General features: G+C 29.6%; 2 non-coding genes across 2 annotated transcripts; both read right to left on the bottom strand.

The window, feature by feature from the left end:
• Positions 1-15,135: 15,135 nt before the first annotated feature.
• Positions 15,136-15,208, bottom strand: Trnav-aac. The gene has a single exon. It is a non-coding gene; the product is annotated as a tRNA-Val (tRNA).
• A 79-nt stretch (positions 15,209-15,287) lies between these two features.
• Positions 15,288-15,359, bottom strand: Trnap-agg. The gene has a single exon. It is a non-coding gene; the product is annotated as a tRNA-Pro (tRNA).
• Between the last annotated feature and the right edge of the window lie 6,778 nt (positions 15,360-22,137).

Below are 22,137 nucleotides of genomic sequence, written 5' to 3'. Positions count from 1 at the left end.
GAGATATATATTTTTAAATTGAATTGTAAATTTAGAATTTATATTTGAAGTTTAAAACTTTGAAAATTTGAAATTTTGAACCGCATAAGTAAAGTTTTAAAAATTAAAAATCTTGTTAAAGAACCCAAATTTTTTTTAACAAAATTAGCACTTATTTTTAAAATCTCTATAAAATATCTGAAAAATTGATTTTGTAATAATGAAAAAAAAATGAAAGTTATCCATCTTATGAAATTATTTGCACTTTTCCATGTGTTGACACAATCTTTTGTTCTTTACTATAAGCCTGACTCGATTTTCGTTGTTATTTTACGTTATACAAAAGCGAGAAGGTGCGGAGTAATTGTCTTCTAGGTGTGGTCATTAACAATATAACAGAGAATTTAATTTTCTAAACATATTACAATTGAGCATTCGCATTCACTATCGCCCATGTCGAAGAGGAATGCTGATTCGTAATGTAGAATCTGACATTCAAAATAAAAACATAGGTAGATGAATCTCGTATAGGTTCTTCAGACTTCTCATTAATTTGAAGTAAATTGAATAATATTGCAATTCTTACTATACAATTGGTTTAGCACTTAATTCTACAAGTTTCATTACAAGAATCATGCTTAATTCTATACTATTTGATTTTTATTTTAATTAAAAAACTACAATACTGAGAAAGAAAATAGAGAACAGTTTTTTTGCAAGTTTTCTGCGATAGTAAACACTTTTTTATTCTTCTGGAATGTTACCCAAAGGATGTATTTTTTAATTCCAGACTATCCCTCCTGCGATAAAAAGTTATTAACCAGACCTGGTCCAATACTGAAATATTCCAACCATTCCAATAATATCCACCAGCTCTTTTATAACACCGCATAACTCATAAATCAAAGGCGTTTCGGTATTGTTTATTATGGAATGCACCAAACTATTTTATGGGAACGTTGTCATCGAATGCAATTAAATTCACATTGAGGGAATCGCGACATATTCTAGGCATTTTTCGTATATTCTAACCACTAACAGATAGAACAGTTATATCAATTCACAATATAGTAAACGATATATTCTATTCAGGACATTGAGTTAACTAACGAAATGATCGATGAATATTAAATGTTTTAAAATAGATTATTATAAATATTGTAACATTGACTATTTATATTTATAAGAATTATATAAACTAAGTTGGAAAGTTGAAATTATTTGTTTAAAGTATATTAGAACAGAATTTAAATAAAAATCTGATCTATTTTCGATATACGATTTCGATATTCGATTGAAGCAAATTTTTTTTTCCAAAATCAATTATTTTGTTAAAACAAGCAGAAAGTTTTTGGAATCATTCAAATCGGACGCTTAGTTCTCTCAAAAACTGCAATTTTTTGCACATTTAGCTCTGTATCTCCGAAACCGCTGGACCTGCCTTTGCCAAAAACTAATCACCCCCTCAAATCGGACGCTTCGATCTCTCAAAAACTCGATTTCTATTTTCTGCACTCTTTGCTCCGTATCTCCTAATCGGCTCGACCTGCCTTTGCCAAAAACTAATCAGCACATCTCCACTAGAAATCGAATGTTTTTTGAACCATTCAAATCGGTTGATCCGTGCGCCCGAAAATGTGGACGAAAAATTGTATCCATACATACATACACACTCACTCACACACATACACACACATAATTTTTTTCTGAGGTATGCCAAAATGTTCAGAAACCTTCAAAACGTCGAGAAATGTAAAATTTTTCAATTTCGATTTTCGGCCCATTACAATAACCAACCCTACGGGAAGTTAATAACATTTGTATTGATAAGGAGACGTGTTGGTTAGTTTTTGGTAAAGGCAGATCAAGCCGTTTTGAAGATACGGGGCAAAAAGTGCCAAAACTGGTAATAATTTTTTGAGAGAACGGAGAGTCCGATTTTTACGGATTCTCTGAAAATATTTGATTTGTATTGACGAAATGAAGAACTGATAAATTTTTGGGGAGGCAGGTCTAGCGTTTTCGGAGATCCGATAAAAAAAGTTAAAAAAATGCCATTTGGAGGACAAAAATGATCATTAGGCATATGCAAATCAAATTATCACATATTTTATAGATATTTCAATAATGATAACAAATTTTGTTCACTTTTCTATGGGTTCCGTACCAATGGTTATTCATTATAATGCGCCCACGCGCTTTTATATTTTATTTTTACGCAGCTAACGTATTGTGATTGCTTTGACAAAAAGTTCAAAATTTCCAAAGTATTTCAAGGTATAAAAAAAATCAAATTTTTCGAAAAGGTCATTTTTTTCAAAAATTTAAAAAATAAAAACATCGGAGACTTTTGTTCGGGATTCTAAAAGAAAATTGAATCTTGTTTAAAAAATTTAATTTTTGGTACGGGAAGTTCTAGCAATTTGCCTCAAGGCACGATGCCATGCACCATTAGTCTTAGTTTTGATCCGGATACACGCTGTGTGCTTTGTGAAAATACTGTGGTAATAAATATTCTCTCATATAAATGTGCTATTTATATTTTTTTGGTCAATTATGCTATTAAACAGGCCACTGTTATGACAAGGCTATGCTACGCTGAAATTTTCATATAAAATAATAATATGTCAAAATGCTATGTGGTTGCTGTGCAGTCTGGCGTTTAAGACTTATATCACAATATACGTACTATGCCAAACCCCAACTCCAGAATTTGTAATCAGTTTCTAATTATCAATTTTTCGAAACTTATCTTTATGCTTGTCGACGATACTTTTTACTCTATTCAATTAATTTAATACAAAATACTGAAACCTAGTTCTACTTTCTAAGTTCTTACACTAAAACTTTGCTTTATATATTACCAAGCCGTGTAACCTTTTACCGAGCTCCGTACTCCGGTACCTTTATTACTCCGTACATTATCACCGATAATTGTCGATAATGAGTAGCTACCTGACTTGGACTAATTACCGGTTCAATAGAACCGTGTATTGATAACGCCGAGCACGGTGAATGAATGAACCGCCTCGGCTGTTCGGTTTCTGCGGCGAGATAGAATTTTAATTAAATTGATGAAAAACGATGTTTCGAAGTCTTTCATTAAACTACGACACACTTCTCGGGAGCACAATGGAATCCTTAACTTATGAACATGATGCTACATGAACATTGGACGAGCGTTCGTTCGTTCATATACAAGGGTACGTTTTGTGTTCGCAAGTTTGGGACTCTCTCTCTCGGTTCTGAAGTGGGGCAAAAGTTACTCGCATTGTCGAAAATTGTTGCTTATTCAGGGATGCTTTTTTCGGAAAAGTTTGACGAGAGTTAATGACTTGGATGTTTTGGATATTTTGGGGTTTGATTGAAGATGTAATCAATGTTTATGTTTAATATTAAAATTGTTTAGAAATAATTTCGAATTAATATTTCCGTCCCATCTTTAACTTCTTGTAGAGTAGTTATAGTAATGGGCTGAAAATCGAAAATGAAATTTTTTGCATATCTCCACGTTTTGAAGGTTTTTGAACATTTTGGCATACCTCTGAAAAAATTGATGTGTGTGTATGTGTGTTTTGTGTGTTCGCATTTTTTCGTTCACGTTTTCGGGCTTACTTGATCAACCGTGAAACCGATTTGAATGGTTCAAAAAACATTCGATTCCTATTGATAGGGAGATGTGCTGTTTAGTTTTTGGCAAAGGCAGGTTCAGCCATTACGGAGATAAAAAGCAAAGAGTGCAAAAAATAGAAATCGAGTTTTTGATAGAACAGAGCATCCGATTTGAATTATCTAAAAAACATTCGATTTGTAATGTAGGGTAAGTTATAGTAATCGCAAAAAATCAAAAAGTAAATTTTTATATATCTTTGTTTTAAAGGTTTCTGAATATTTTAGCATACCTTAGAAAAAATAGATGTATGTGTGTGTGTATATGTGTTTGCGGATACAAATTTTCATCGACGATTTCGGGAACACCGATCAACAGATTTGAATAATTCAAAAAATTTTCGATTAGTATTGATAAGGAGACATGCTGATTAGTTTTCGTCGAAAATAGGTCTAGCCGTTCCGAAGATACGGGGCAAATGTACATCAAATTATCAGATATTTTATAGAGATTTTAATAATGTGTATACATTTTGTGTGAATTTTTCTGGGTTTCGTTTTTTTAATTACGGTGCGGGAAGTTCCAGCAATTGGCACGATGCCATGCACTCTACTAGTTACTTTTATTTATTTTATTTTTTTAATAATTTTATTTGATCATCTATCTACAGGAGATATAAAATCAATTGCATGGCTTAGAATTGAACAAAGAAAGAAAAAGCTAAGATCTGCATCCAGTGATGCAGTTCTTTACAGTATGATATATAGATTAGTTACTTTTATAAAATTCAATTCAAAATGTAAATATTTAGAATAATTTGAATTCGTTTAAAATGATAAAATTAGTATATGTTGTTTCAACATATTTTCGAAACAATTTTTAGGTAAAAAACAACAACAAAAACACTTATCAGTTTAGATTTATAGCGTACTTATAGTTAGATCATTAATTTATTTATGTTCATAATATAAATTAATTGCGCAGTCTCAGCAATTGTAATTGCAATATTATATTCCAATGTGTGGTTAAATGCAAAACAAACATCAACAATTTTCCTTAACTTTTATAAGCCAAAGCTTGCAGAATAATTATATAGAGATCGTGTTTAATCCTCGTTTGGTTTATTTTATCATTACGTTAATGAGAAGAGTATTTGTCGGTTTGGTGATGATGTTTATTTCTAGAAGTTCATTATTGTGATTAATTTGTTGTTCAGCAAAAACAAGATGCAATTTATATTATGTAATTGCTTTTAAATACCATGAAATGGTGTAAACAGAAAGAATTTTCGATTTTAAAAAAGTAGGGAATTGTTTTTAATCATCCTAAAGTATTGTTGAGACATTTGATTGGCCGGTAACTCAAAGGTTCTATCTTGTGCAATGATAACATTTTATTAATACCATAGCTGAGAAAATTTATTATTTTATCTTGAGGTTTATATAAATTGTTTTATTATATTTTCAAAACGAGTAACAACTTTAACAGCGAAAAATACCGATTCCAAATGTAGGAGTATTAGCTCAAATGTAAACTTTGTACTCTACTTTTTTTATATAAATTATAGTAGAATACTACTATAACAATAACTATTAACATTATATTTTCCCATCAAGCAAGTTGTCTAACTCATGATGCGTTTGGGGCTGAAAATGCGCTGATTAAGTTTATTTGACCCAGTTTTCGCGGAATGTTTAATATATTATGCGATGGTGTTAGGAATTAAAAATAGCAAACATTTAAATATGCAAGAAATCGCTGCAAGGACAAAACTGTACATGAACGAAATGAAAATACAAAGATATTATTAGAAAGATAATTGAAAATGCATTAATTATAAAATTAACTTGATAATTAAAAATTATTAAATAAACTTGGAGAAAGCATTTTATTATTTTTGACTTTGTTTTATCTTTGGAATTTCTTGAAAGGCTCTGGTACTGACTTATGTCGGTTGATCCATTCTATCGAAATATCTGATTTTCGACCAATCGCAATGGCATTTTTTCAAGCTTATATCCTGGATCTTCGAAACTGCTGGACCTGCGTTTGCAAAAAAATAGTCAATTATTATTACGTTAATACAAGTGGAATGTTTTTTGATCATTCAGATCGGATGATCCGTTTTTTCAAAAACTTAATACTTATTTTCTGCACTCTTTGCCTCGTATCTACAAAACGACTGGACCAACATCTCCTTATCAATAAAAATCGAATGCTTTTAGAAGATTTTGAATTGGTTGATCCTAGCTTCTGGAAAAGTTAATTGAAAATTTGATCCAATCATACGTACACATAGACACACATGCATTTCATCTAAGGTATACTAAAATCAGAAACGTAAAGATATGCGGGAAGTTAATAGAAATGTTATGATAACGCTTTGTTACGGGTCTATCTTCGTATAAATTGATAGTAACAAACTGTCAAAAACCTATGTATTTGCTGTGCGATCAGGCGTAACTTCACGTATGTGGTATCAAAGAGACATCAGAAAGTTTCACTTATAATGAATTGTTCGTATGTTTTGCAGGTTGGGTTTAATGTGTAAAACGCCTGATCGCACACCAAATACACAGCTTTTGACTGTTGTTACTACTAATTTATACAAATATTTTATCCTCTAATTGTCCTCTTAAATTTTAAGGTCTTCTCACAAATATTGATGTGTCTTTTAATCTGCAAGTGATATTCTGCGTTTTATCTTATCGAGTTTGAGTATATTTCATATCCTGAACGACAAAATCCTTTTCTGTATGGCACAACATAATCTGCTTGATAATATTCGCGTTACCCGTCAGAACTTCATTAAGTTTTGTTTAGCTTATGTCACTCCTTGGCTCGGAGCTTAACTGTAAAGTACAGCTTCGTGCTTTTATGATGTTGCAATCGCACACACTTATTCATATATGCACACGTGTGAAAATTTTATGAAATTTACGTGGAAAATAGAAGAATATAAAGGAGGTCTACAGTTTACTTAGTTTAATAAGAAGATTGGATGGAGTTGTTCCAGAATACAGCTAAATTAAACTGATTTTGAGATAGGATCCAGAGCGAGAAAGATTATGTATGTTTATTCAAACAAGTTTCCATTATTGCATTAAGTCAGCGCCCTATATTAACATGATCTGTAGACTCGCGTCAAAAAGAGTCAAAAGTAAGTTTTTTGTTACTTTGATGTTAGTTGAACATTAGTACTTCATTACCAGCAATCAGTTTTTTTTATATAGCATGTAACATTTATATATGTGACATGTATTTTTGTACGAAGATAATCAAGTTTCAAAAATACTAGTAATTAGTATTTCAGAGTATCATAAAATCCCATAAAGGTTTAAATTGTCAAATTAAGGTTGAATGTATGTTATAAAGCATACAGCTAATATTTACATGAAGGATCTACAATGAACTCATAAAATATGCATGAATGATGTAAGATTACTGAATTTCTCATCCGAATTTACTCATGTTTATATGTGATATGAACAAGGATTTAGTAACCTATGGAAGAAGAAATCTATGGATTTTGAGCAATAAACAAAAAATAATAATAAAGAAAATTTTTGACTTAATGTGTATGGAAAATACTTTATCCTCGACAGTAACATACTTACTTTTTAAATTTAATTAAAAAGCAAAATCATTGCTAGCTGAATGTAGAATCTTTATTGATCGACCAAGATGTCTCCATCCTTCAAAAGTTCCTACACCTTTGCTTTGAAGAAACATCGATTTTCTCTCGAAATATTTTCTAGAATGTTCGAGTCCATCATCTGAACGCAAAGAAAATATATTTCCACCATAAGACTATGTGCATATCTCTCGTGTTTTTATAATAGTCGATTTTGTGTTATTTCCTTATGTTATTCGTCCTTTTAAAATCTCTACTTGGTTCTGTTGCCAATGCTTCAAAAGACATTGAAAACATACATGGTTTTGCTCGAATGCATCTATTCAAGTTTATTTTGAACGATTTATGAATTGCAAATATTATTCTATTGCCTTCGATATTATATAGAATAATATGTAGCACATTTTATTACATGCGTACATGTTTGAATAGCTTTTTGCAGATTTTAGAAAAAGTATAAAAATTGGAATAAACAGGATGAGAATTTAACAGTTTTCCCGTTTAATTGCTATCAGATTACCGGAATTTGCTTTGTACAAATAATATTTTATAAATATTTTTTTATTATATTTTCACCAGAAATTTATATAGCGAGGTTTATAAGCTGGTGTGTTTACTTCTATTATTCTATCTCTATTTGGTGAGTTTACAATTTCTGCAATATTGATAATTTTTTGTAAGGACTATTACTTAGTCTACTAGTAGTAGACGCAAGTAGTTGGAAACATATTGCTATCTATATTGCCAAGCAAAAATCGAAATCACTGCAGAATATTATGTGTTATTCAACTATTTAAGAAATAATGTGTTATAAATTTGATTGAACAACGAGAGAAAAAAATATAGTGGCCAACTGGCCAGTAAAATGGATCATAACAAAGCTTTGTCATGGTAACGCTTTCTTGGTAATAAAAAATTTAATCAATGTAATGATTAAAATAATTCTTTCAACCACATTTTGATTTACGATAATATATTATAAATCTCACTCTAGAAACTTTCAATCTCCATTTAATTGCAATCATATAAGTTTTTTTCTAGTTAATAAATTATTAATGACTGTAGAATTTAATATGCATATATACAAACACCTATTATAAAAACATAATAAAATATGATTAATTACTCATAGTTCTTAATGGTTTTGTTGTTTCTTTCTATGGCCTTCGTGAATCCCTGATCCATTATTAATTAGCGAACAAAAAATTACCTGTAGAGAGTGCAATGTCAAAATATGTGATTCTTCCGATGAGCAATTTGTAGATGGAATTTTATTTATTAGTTGAATATATAATATAGATCAAAGACAAAATCATAATATTGGTAAAATATAGATGTCAGTTGATATTTGTTATTATTGATGTATTAATTACAAAACAAAAACAAAAATATTTTTATTTCAATAAGCAAATGTGCTTAACAATATCAGCACGTGTTTATAATTCTTCATAAATCATAATTGTAATTTTCATATTACTTGCAGAATAAGCCAAATAAATTAGCATCCTTTGCACACGTATCATTCTTGTACTAAACAGCAAGTTAACTTTATTTACATGTTCCCTCCATGTAAACTGAATGTGTTTACATTAGAGGACGTAAACCGATCTGTGTATATTTAATCTCATTAATCGTCCATCAGACAACAGATGTTGTGATTTAATCACTACGAATGAATTAGCATTAATTTATGCAAAATCGCTTCTTCAAGGTTGCGCAAACCTGTAATAAGTTGGTGCGCTGGTGTAATGATATTTGAATAAAATATATGAAGGGAATCGATGAACTTCAATTTTTGCGTATACAGGAATCGTTAAGTATTTATATCATAGACTTTACACTACATGGACTGCTAGTTCTCATCAGTTTTCCGTTGTTTATAGTGCTCACACATAGAAGGGTATGTGACGTCACATGTCTGAGTAAACATTGCCGACGACAACCGCGGACCTTTCAATCGCGGAGCTCCAATTTTTTGTATCTTGTGAGATGCAAGATGCTCTAACAAATAGAAAACAAACCTTGTTTAGAGCTATTTGGGTTGTTTCGATCTAGGAAATTATGTAAAATAAAACTATTACTTTACACATGATGTGGACCTGGCATATTTGACTGTGACTGTATTTGTTCTAATGAAAAGCGATTTGCTGCTTGAATGAATGCATAAACAAATTTATGTGTAACAATTTGACTATGACAGACAAGTCCGTCAACATATATCTATTTGACAATCACCTGTGTCTTCAACTTAATATGACCACCAGCTTTCTGATTATGAAAACAACTCAAAAACAAGTAACATAGAAGCGATTGCTAATATTCGCCTCGCAATGAACTTGTCAGACGGCATAACTTGTCTTGCTGCATTAATGTAGAATAATCAGTCAAGCAAAGTGTTCACATTAACCAGATGATTCTCCTCTTGGGCAATTCCATTAATGCTCATATTGTGCATATGTTAGAACGAGAACCATTATCATATTAATATTGTTTTAGTTTACGATTTAATTTTACGATTTGGAATCATTTTACGATCTGCTCTGATGCACCGTGGCAACAGTTTTTTGTCTTTATTGTAACTAACAGTGTTTTTTATCTTTATTTAGAGGAAATAAAAGACGTAAACATGTTTTATTCAAACTATTTATGTATTTTACTTATGAAAAATGATAGACAAAAAATACTAAAATGTCATATTTAAAATATTATTCCCTGTAGCCAATAATGGTCAGGTTCCTGCGTTATCCTATGATAGTCGTATATGAATAATCACAAAGCATTTTTCTGCCTTTTCTCTTGCATTTGTCTGTTCACAAGATTTTTGATTTCTAAACCAAATTCTAAATTTATACATTGTTTTTTTATTATTTTCTAATCTTATTTATTATTTTTAACACATTAGTTTTTTATACATTGCTATTAACATTTTAATTAATGTTACTGCCCTTAGACAGGTCCGTGAGCCGAAATGGACTATTTTCATTGAAAACATATTTTTGATCTAAATTTTCAAGTGAAAATGGACATCGCTACTGCACGATGTCAGGTTTTCCAGAGCGGAATTCGAACACACGAATCCTTCAGCTTAATCATTATACTAGTGAGCATCCTAATTTTTCAGTATTAAGTAATAATTTTAATAAGATTTTCAAATATTTCATTATTATTATTCGAGAATCTTGGTGCGGAGTGCTGTTTTAATGTATTTTTTCTTTATTGCATAGCTTTATTAGAAAGCAAACCATCAGTTGCCCTTTTCCTTTGTTTTTAAATTTCTCTTCTAATTGTGATGTGATATATCACTAAAAACTATCCTCCTTGGAAATACAAGGATAATAGGCTTATAAAGTCTTTATCTTGTTTGATGTGTTCTGTCAGCATAGTTTTGAATTGTTTTCTTTAGAGTAGATTATATTGATCGTAAAAAATCAAAAATAGAAATTTTAACTATATTTTTAAGTGAAAACGAATAGCACTTGTGCTTGATATCAGGTATCGTGCGTTGCGCTGCATTTGAACTGGAAATCTTGTGGTTTAAAGATCGATATCACATAGAAAAAAACAACATCAAATTATTTGTTAAATAAAAATAATAGTTAACTTATAGAACCACAAAGGTTATCTGACTTTCAAAAAATCGCTGCTAAATTACTGATTTTATTTTACAGATAGTTTACAGATTAGCTTTTTGTAAACTTTAAAAAGTGAATGAGATTATTAGTAACAATACTGTTCAATATTTTGTGCGAATTAAAAAAATATATAGTTTTTGTACCTAATGGCGAAAAATATTTTTCCATGCGTACATTTATCAAATGTATCAAATTTCCTCATTATAAATTGAATGTTTAATGCAATTTTTCAGATTGTTCACATATATTTTATTTATTTTGAGGTACTGAAAAAATTCATTAATTACATTCTCATGCAGTTTACTCCATATATATATAATTTAATATTAAATATATTCATTTATTATTGGATTTATTTTCTCGTACAAAATTACTGCATTGTGGTCATTTCGATATTAATTTTTAAATTATAATTAGAAATGCCAGTTTGGTCTGGAAATTAATGAATCAGAATGCATAGAAAATTCAGGAGCTCATAGGTCAAATGGTTGAACCACGGTGCAATTTTGCGCCTTATTTAACATTCACAAACTTTAGAATAGAATTAGTATAGTAAAGTTTATACATAGCTGACGTTGTTTGCAGTGGCACTTTGAATAAATTATATATATAGTATAGTATATAAATTATATGTATTAGATTACAGATAAATAATATATAGATATGTATTAGATTACAGATAAAATATCTAGAATTTATTATAAGAACTTAAGAATAAGTAAGGGGTTGTATCGGCTTAACACAACATAATATTTTACTTCGGCCAGAAAATTCGATATACACATATCGGGAAAATCATGCAACTTTTCAAAATATCACTTAATCCAAATTTGATTTTTATTTTCTCTAATTCAGTTGTTTATTTTGAAATAAAATTGTTTATTATTTTTTTTTAAATCTACAATGAAGGTTAACAAATTATGTCACACAATATTGCTCTCAGTATTATTTTGTTACAAACGATCGAATTACAAATAGTGCATGATCCACAAATTATACTGCAATTGCAAGCAGAAAATAACTAATTTATTATTTCATAGCTACTGGTTCAATAATATTTGAATATTTATTAAAACCGCATATATACCCAAATACTTCTAGTTTGCTAAAAGTACTTTTTACTATAGCTCTAAATATAGTTCGTTCTATAATATGCTATTTCGGAAGCAATAATGACCTTCTTATGCATAGTAAAACTCCATCAGCACCACATTGCAATAAATGTAAATGTGTTATATAGTCATGGCTATTATGAAAAAATATATAAACGACATAAACGAAAAGAAAAGCTGGAAAATTGCATTTTCATGAAACCATTGTAACTGCATTTATTTGGCATTCAAAACTGCCAGAGGAGGTAATAATAAAACATTATATGAAGAATTGTAATTAATATAAAAATTGTGATTTTCTTAGTCAGAAAATTAATTTTATATAAAAGTTATAAAAAGTTTTTTATAGTGAAATTACACAGTTTCGATAGCCTCTAGTGAACTAATTTACACAACGATTAATAATAGTTTTAAAATTCTGTTCAATATCGAACGCCTTGGGAATTTGGAATATCAAATTAATTGCTCAGATTGTGATTTATATGGTGACTAGTCCAAATTCAATTAAACGCTTTCAGCAATACAAAAACAAATATACAATTGGTTGGCCCGTGCTCTCGCAAACGTCGCCAAAAAAATTGTATCCGCACATGCATACACACACATACATATACATACACATACACACATACATATACACACTAACATCCATTTGAAAAAAAAAACATTTTTGATTTTTTACGATTAATATAACCTCTACCTTAAAGGAAGTTAAAATTTGCAAACAATTCAAAACTATGCTGACAGAACACATCAAACATAATATAGACTTTTTAAGCCTGTTATCCTTCATTTAAAAAAAAGTCAGAAGCTAATCAAATTTTGCTTAATGTATTGCATTCTACGACATTTAAAAAAATATATAATAAATATTATTTGACCCAAATTGTAACCCATAAAGAGCATTGACAATATATTAGTACATTAAAGTCGTACTTACGTACGAATTCTTTTACAGTTGTAAAAGATCTATTTACTCATTCATATCATATAACGACATAGAAACCGGAGACATATTCAAAAGGAGACAAATCTCTTTTATAGATCCTTTCTCTCTAGTTTATATCGCATTCTGCTCCATGCAAATTCAAATAGACGTATCGAAGTGTGAATTGCTCTACGGCTGAATGATTGAGACTCTTTTATACTGTCTAGACACATGATAGCATTTTTAAAACGTTTTGTATGTTAAACTTGCCTTCAATAATACCCCCCAATCGTTAACCAAAATGTTATTCAATACAGTACGGTTTCTTTTTACATTTGGGGCAATGGAATTAAAATTAAGTCCATAGCAAATGAGAGTCCGATTCTGCCTTAAAATAGATCTATGTTGGGGTAAGGCGATATAAGGTTGCGTTTCTCATATAAAATGATACTAAAAACTATCAAAAGGCGTTCTACACATAAAATGCAACTTCACTCATATGTTAAATTAAGGCACATTAGAAAGATGCTCTCATGATAAGATTTTTTTTTACTTTTGTGCTTTTTCTAGGTTAGGTTTTATATCTGAAACGCTTGACCGCAGAACAACCACATCATTTTTTTCAGTATTTAGTACGATTTTATATGATAAACGCTGCATAGCATTGCTTTGCCATATCATTGGTCTATTTTACAACAGAATTGATCCATAATATTGTGGACCTTCAAGATTTGAGTCAGTCGATATAAAACATTCTCCTTTATTTCCATAAGTAATTCGCATTGTATCGATTCCATCAATCTGTGCCAAAATCTATCAATTTATCAGAACGATACTATTTGTTTTCATAGTGTAAATAAATATTCGCTTACTTTATCATAGAGATGCCACATGTCTTGCCAATAAATACAGAATCACCAAAGCCAGAACTGATCTTGATAGCGAAAAGACAATATGAAACTTTCCTGATCGCGATTTTCAAAGTACTCGGTAGCCGACGAGAGATTGGAATCGAATTTGATAGAATCATTTTCTTCGGAGGAATCTGAGTATATTTCAGATGTCGCGATATTCTCTACGTTTAGTATGAGGGCCAGGATACATTTTTGGAAATATGTATGATTTGACTTCACTAAATTTTATTTAATTATCACTATTTTTATTGTTATTTTTTCTTAACCCAAGTTTCATAAATTTTTTGATATGTATACATAATCTTATTGATCTAAAAATTGAGGTTTAGCTATTTAGGTAAAACGTTCAGCTGTATTTCGAAAACAACATTTTTGCTTTCACTAAAAATAATCATTACGATTTTCTATTTATATGTTTCAGGCATACTATAATTTTTGTAATTAACACATTTCATTTCATCCAGTTTTGGGATCTTCAAATAATGTAATTTAATTTTGGACGTCAACTGTAATCAGTAGCCACCTACACGGAACATACATTTGCATCGACATAGGTTCTGAGTTATGTAGCGTTAAATTTTGTTGCATTTTGTTAGCATTGATTATTTTTTATTAAAATAGAGAATATAAATTTAAGTTTCTCTTATAATATTGCAATTAAATATAGACAAAATTATTTTAAAAATACACTTAAATTATATAACCTATAAAAATTTACAAATTTTACCACTTTACCATATATTTTTGTGAATAGTGCTGAAGTAAACACTTTGCTTCCTAACTTTGCATACATCCGGGTTTCGTCATTACGGACAACCCGATATCAAGCAGAAGTGATTTTTTTTTTATCTTGAAAATATAGTTCAAATAAATTTTTTCAATTGAAAATATTCTATGACGAGTATTACTGCATTAAAATAGGTATAAGCAAAATTCTAATAATAAAAATTACTATATATAGATAGATTGACCATTGGGATGCCTAAAAATTATTTAAGCATAGAACTCAAGGAACCGCAAAATTTGCTAATTATTAATAAAAAATTGATTAAAATAAATAAATACATTAAAATAAGTATATCTAAATTCTAATAAAAAAAATTACTATATATAGATAGATCGACCATTAGGGTGCCTAAAAATAATCTACGCATAGAACTCATGGAACCGTACAGTTTTGATTGTTGTTAAAAAAATGCGAATAATAAAATATATTCATATAATAAATGAACCAAAATTTTATGATTCACATATTTTTATGTTTTAATTTGTTAATCATTAATAAAAAATTGATTAAAATAAATAAAAAAAATTATAAAAATATCATGTTTCCGCCCGGGATCGAACCGGGGGCCTTCCGCGTGTTAGGCGGATGTGATAACCACTACACCACGGAAACTATACACTTCGCATCGATTCTAGGCCACTTAATTTGATAACGGGCTTCCGAATATAATTTTTAATTACAAAAAAATGCTGGGCTCGTCCGGGATTTGAACCCGGGACCTCCCGCACCCTAAGCGGAAATCATACCCCTAGACCAACGAGCCACGAGAAGGTTTTAGCAAAGTTACAATTGTAAACTGCACCAGAATAATAAGAAACCAAAGCAAAAATTTCTATATCGTTAAAAATAATGTTAAATTGATAGTTTAAAAAATTGTAATGAGGCATTTTGCCTTAAGACAAGTTCCACTTTTTTTCGATAAGTGTAAAACAATAATAATAGGTCGCATTTAAAAATTTTGAAAAGTTGATATGGCCAATTATTTAAATTTTTTTAAAATTTTATTATTATTTTTTTTTTAATTTTATTTTTAATTACAATCAGAATACATGACAATTCTATGAGCTATTTGGCTTATGTCATTCACTTGCACACATACACACACACACAAATTTTAGTGATTTTTTTATAATTAACACGTTATTCGCCACGATAATATCAGAAAAATTTTCACTTGGGCTATGGTAAATTTGATAGACGATATCAAGAAAATTTAATGTATGAAAAAAAACAATTTTTTTGCGAAAATTCCTGAAAAAGCGCTATTTTTTATGTCACATATATATGACTGACTTGGCTTTATATAAAATGTGTTTTTTTTTTCAAGTTTTTATATCGCGTATCTCAGACATGAATGTCGGACTTGATTCATATAAGAACTTCTTAGTGTCAGACATATATGACTGACATGGGAATTAACGTGTTTTATCACATTTGGTAGACCTACGATATTTTAGGGTGTTAGTTGAAACCACGAACTCTGTTAGCATACAAAGTATCATCAAAATCGTGAAAAAAATTATTAATTACGAAAAAACAGTCCTGCCGATCTTCACTCAAAACTAATCTGATATCTTTCAAACAATTTTTATATTTTATATGTCGGTTTAGCCAAATTTTGTTCAACATACACAAACAATTACACACTCACATATTTTTTACGATTTTGGTTTTAAGCGATTCAGAATGATCTGAATCGTCGACAAGACTTAATATTTGCAAATCAGATTTTATGGATGAAAAAAAATCTAATTCAGGTAGTAAAATATATAATAGTAAACAAAAATAAATAAGACGAACCATGTACATTTGAATGAATTCACTTTTATATTTGAAATATCTTCCGGATTGCTGTAATGTGTTTGTAATATTTGGACTGGTTGTCGGGCTTCATATCATGTAGGCGCAAATTAAGAAAATATACATCTTACTTTATAGACTTTATATAGTAAGATGTATATTTTCTTATTTCTATATTATAGAGTCATAATCCTATTAAACAAATCGAACAATAAGAATAATTTTTCATTATATATAAATATTAATGATATGTATAATTTTGAGAAATTACCAAAATATGAACCCATTATACTCTTCTTTTATCTATGTATGAACCATTACTTTTATTCCAATAACATTAAGTATTACCATCTAAGATTTGCATTTTAAATAGTATTTGATTTTGAATATCAAATCCAAATGATAAGTTTCTCGATAATATTTTCAAAAGCAATTTAACTATATGAATATATGAATATAGTTTTGCGTTTAGTTAAGGATGCATTATCTAAACATTTTTTTTATTTGAGCTCAATTTTTAAGTGCATTTCAACAAAATTTAACCGTTTCTATTTTTATTTTATTATCATTATCTTTTTTTAAAAAAAAATCTATCTACCTGGCTAGTTGCCAACGATCCAATTGTCAGCAACCCTCCGCCAATCTTCTCGCGATAAGATTCGAAATGTTCTTAATAAATTTAAATGATTTTTCACCAGCTCCGAGTCTGATAAAGAGGTAGGTATTCTATATCTGCCGAAGTAAAGCTATTTTGATCGTTAATTAAAATCGGGCTTTCAAGGCAATCATCGAGTGGTGCTACTATAGAAATCCTCTTTGTGGAAATCACTTTCATTATTCACTGCGTACCCTCCAGTCACTGCGATGCTCTCCGGAGAGTTTATTGTGCATTAAATGTTGAAAGTATTGATAAAATTTTCTTCTGATTTGATGAGTTTTATGCTTCACGCTTTTAGTTCTCGAGAATTATTATTTGAATTACTCTGTCGATCTTTAGGAACGATTGATAATTTTTAGTGTCAGCTCTGAGAGAAATTTTATCAGACATAAATTAAATAAATAGTTATTCGAACTCTGCTGATAAATATTTTTTGACGAATCTACCAGATCAAGGTTATAGACAATGTTATATCTGTAAATGTATCATAAAGTTAAATTTGTCATTGGTTGAATAATTTAGCTATCATTTCGTAAAAAATACATTACTGCAATGATGAATTAGATAGAAGTTTTATTGAACATAGTCAGATGGTTATTTGTTTGATTTGTGTTATTCGTTGTAACTGGTACAAAGCAAATTGGACCTTTGAGTCTCGCCCTACTCTAAATTAAACCGTGTCTTGAATAACTCCAAAAATTTACCATTTGACAACGATTTATTCCATGACGCCGTGTAATAGTTTCGTCTACGAAGTCGTGTCTGAAGTAAAACAATTGAACGTGTCTGAAATATCACAACTATTTGAACAGTAAGAGAACCCAAAAGCGCTTGTTAAACGGGATAATTACATCTTTGACTAAGATAAGATGAATTGCTCGAAAGTAATTCGGTAGAACCAAACGCGCTTAAACCAAATTAAAAGCATTATGACGAACGGCGGCGCTTGTCTCTCGAGTGCTCCTACTGCTCCACCGATTGCTCCACCGCCACCGCCTCCTGACGCCGCGTGCTGCGTACTCAGCTGCTGGATGGCACAGCAGCACAAACCTAGTTTGATGTGATTTAAATGTATATATAATTCATTCCCCTGATCTAGCTATTCGCGTTTTCGTACTCACTGCTCAAGTATTATTACTCGCTTCAGTTTATGTGAATTTAATGTAGTAGAAATAGAGAAATCGCATGCGTTGCGCATTCAAATCACAATGTTGGGGTATAAAGACTGAAGATACGCAAATGAAACCGACGACAAAATCAAACGTAGGCGAAACAAAGCACTAACTCATATAGCTGGATAAATCGAAAAATGAAACATTAAATCGAAATAGATGATATTCGGGATGGAATGTATGCTTAATACAATTCTCAATCCATTGCATTTATCCCATCTAAATCTGGAGAATTTTTCCAAACACACTTTCTTTTTTCGTCCAATTTTTTCTCCAATTTCCTTATTATGGTTTATAAAATCAAAAAAAAAAAAAATTATTTGGTAGACGTAAATTTGATGGCTGGGGCTTTTTGTAACATTTGTTTTTAGGTATCTTGAGAGCAACTGATTATATTTCTAAAAATCCTATTGAAAAACGCCTATTACTTATTACTCTTGTTACAATAAGCTAATAAGCTATAGTATGTTTTAGCTAAACTTATTAAATTTATATAATTAACAGTCTATATAAATTGTATTTTGATACTCAATCGGATATCGGTAAAAATAAAGAAAAGTGACTATACTTCAGCCATAACTAGTTGTCATTCATAATGATAATGTTTCATGTGTTCTGTGCAGATGTTACTAAAATCTTTGTAGAATTGTAAAATAAAAAACAAATAAATGATGTGTGTAAATTTCATATCAAATCCAACAGCAGGATCATATATAATTTATGTGATATCTATATCATTATACACAATGGTGTTAATTACGCTATTGTCACATTGTTCAGAAGTTCTATGTTTTTCATAATTTTTGTAGTCATGCAGATAAATTATTTTGTTTTATAAAATTATAGATTCCATAAAATATTTAATAATAAAATTTATAATTATCAGTTATATAATAAAATTCCATATGAGAGAAGACATGACTTCCTTGATAACCTTTAATTTTGGTTACATACGAGTTCAATTGACAAATCACGATATGTAAAACTAAATCAATTTGTTATGAAATTAAATGATGATGCTAATATCATTATTCAGTTTACATATGTCTATGAGAGTTTGTATCATAATTATTTTTTATCAATCAAAACTGAAATATTTTAATGATGCACCATAACAAAGTTAATAAGTACACAATATGAAAGATGAGTTTTTTTGCTATAATTATTTAATATATACCTGCTATTTTTATACTACCCAAGCATAGCATTCTGAATTCTATTAGAATAAACTTAAATTATATATGGTATCAAAACTACAAAGGATCTGTAAGGGGTTGTAACCTTTTAGTTTGACTAATGTAAATAACAACCAAATATTATATTATATTTAGCTTTGTATATTCTGTGAATAAGTATGTTCTCAGCAGTTTATATTTCAAGTAGACCAAATATTATACATTTTTTAAGAAAACATGAACATATCCTTAGTATGCGCGCGTCGATGAAAAATGAGTTTTATTGTATCCGTCCGCGAAACATCTGTTTCAAAGCGTTCATTCAAAATGAGTATGATAAATGAATTCTAACTTGAAGCATAAAAAATGGTTTTCATAAAAGAATATAATATTTAACAACTAGCATTTGTTTAGGACACACAGGTATGACAAAATCTAAATTTTAATTATATGATACATTTTGGAAAAAATTTATTTCAGATATATGACTTCCAGACTTTCAAATATATTATACCGGTTCATAATTAAAGAATTTATTATGAATTAAAAATTAAACTAATTCTATTATTTATAAAAAATAATAAATAAAAAAAATCTCAATTACTATAAAATGTATTAACTCAATCTCGAAGCTTTATGTTAATATTACTTGAAATCGTTTCTGATCAGCATTGATAATTTTTCAATTTTTTTCAATTTAGATGTTTTGAAAATGCTGCAATTTTAACAAGATTTTAATTTAATTCAGTGGAATACCATATTTTTTCATAATAAATCTGACCTATTAAAAATTTAATGATTGCGTTACAAATGAAATTGTTCTACTTTTTGCACTCGAAATCGCAGAATACGCATTTTTTACGCAAACTAATATGATATGCTGATGAATCAAATAATTAAAGTTACATAATTGAAAAATATAATCATATGTAAAAACATAGATAATTATATCAGTTTCTATATATTGTAAATGCGGTTTGAGAAATAAAATTGACGATATTTAAAGATAGATTTTATTCAAAGATACTATGAATGGTCTCCTCGATAATGAAATTCTAAAATCATGTAGAAATCTGAAACGAAATCAAATAATCTCCATTTTACAATGTATTTCTGATTCGAATTCAACTCTTTTTCAAATAAGATATTAAAGCTCCGAGATAAAAAGGCTTTCGAACCGACATCAATTCGGCTAGATTTCACTGGTGCGATGAAGTTTATTCGTCAAAGTTTTTTCAGCGCGAATAGGAAAAGTGAAAACAGCATATTGAAAAACTCTATAAGGATTTCTTTGATTTCGATGTTTGTGAAAATCTTATGAAGGGTTCAATAGGGAAAAAACTTTCATTCCGAAACCGCTTCGTGTGACTGCACAAGTCATTCAATGAAACGAATTGGAAAACTATTATATTGCACTCTATTCGACGTAAAACGTGATAAGTTTTTGTCAAATCACATTTGAAGTCATTTTATAACGACATATAACGAAATTGGTGATCTTCTAGAATAAAGTATAAGAATCGAGAATACGTTTAGATACAAATAATTGCAATTAAGGTGAATAAAATTATCATTTCTAGTTAAAAAAAAAAAAACAATTTGAACCGAACTTAATGTTGAAGGCATAGTAAAGAGAAAAATGAAATAGGTTAGAGCGAAACTTAAATATCCGCGCGAAAAAAGGTCCACGATAAACGAAGAACATATTTTTACATTGATGAAGTACCAGTAGTATGGGAGGTCACTGAACATAGTCAGATAATTGTTTGTTTGATATGTAACATAAACATAACTAAACAATATGTTTCTATTTGTTGTGATATAATTGGTTTAGTTTTCACAATATAATTGCTTAATTTTAAGTTATATAATGCAATTTGAGAGACGACTTACGCGGGTGTTCTATAAGCGCGAGCGTGTACATGCTCAAGTTTTTTCAACTTTTGCATGTGTTCTACCATATGGACTAAAACTAAATTTTGCAATGCATAAGAAAAACGAATAGCCATTCTAACGATAATTTCGAACAAAAAATTGTTTTTACTTTTTCATAAACCGCAAATGATTATTTAACAATATTTGTTATTAACAATATAGTCCATATCGATGTGAATAGAATGGCGTTATTTGTTTGTCGATATCTTTTACAGTTGTGACAAAAAGTGTCTCTGAAAAAAGGCGCCACTTTTGCATATTTTTAATGATATCTCAGTCAAATGATGAGCTAGGGACTTGAAAATTGGTATATCGCAGGGGTCGGCAACCTTTTAACTGTGGTGTGCCAAGCCACTGTACCAATATGATTCAGAGTGCCGCCTTAATTCTGAACAAGGACGTAGCGTGCATTGGCGGGGCCCTGTATCAAAATTTTTTTGGGGATAAAGTTTCTGCTTCTATGAACAATAATGATCTGAGTGCTGTTTGTGTATCATAGAAGTATTTAACTTCCTGAAAGAAATGTTCAAATTTTTTTGCCAGAAAATGTTTGTTTACAACGATAGGCTGAGCCGATTTCTCGAAATTAGGAGAAGAGTGCTAAAATTTTCGCCCTCGTTTCAAAATCAAGAACTGTTCGGATTATATCCCCCGGACCTCTTTTTCTTTTAAAAAATCAAAAAATTTGGAATAAATCTAAATTCTTATTGATTGTGTCGATTATTTACACATATCGGGAAATACAAGCAAAGTTTCCTAAGACTTACAACTAATTAGCTAATTTTGTATCAGTTTTATTTT

The sequence above is a fragment of the Ctenocephalides felis genome, unplaced genomic scaffold (assembly GCF_003426905.1).
Source record: "Ctenocephalides felis isolate EL2017-DRISC unplaced genomic scaffold, ASM342690v1 CF-g0.4_SCAFFOLD_03571, whole genome shotgun sequence".
NCBI classification, from domain to species: Eukaryota; Metazoa; Arthropoda; class Insecta; order Siphonaptera; family Pulicidae; genus Ctenocephalides; species Ctenocephalides felis.
The sequence above is the reverse complement of the archived record's forward strand: the minus strand, read 5'-3'. Positions and strand labels throughout refer to the sequence as shown.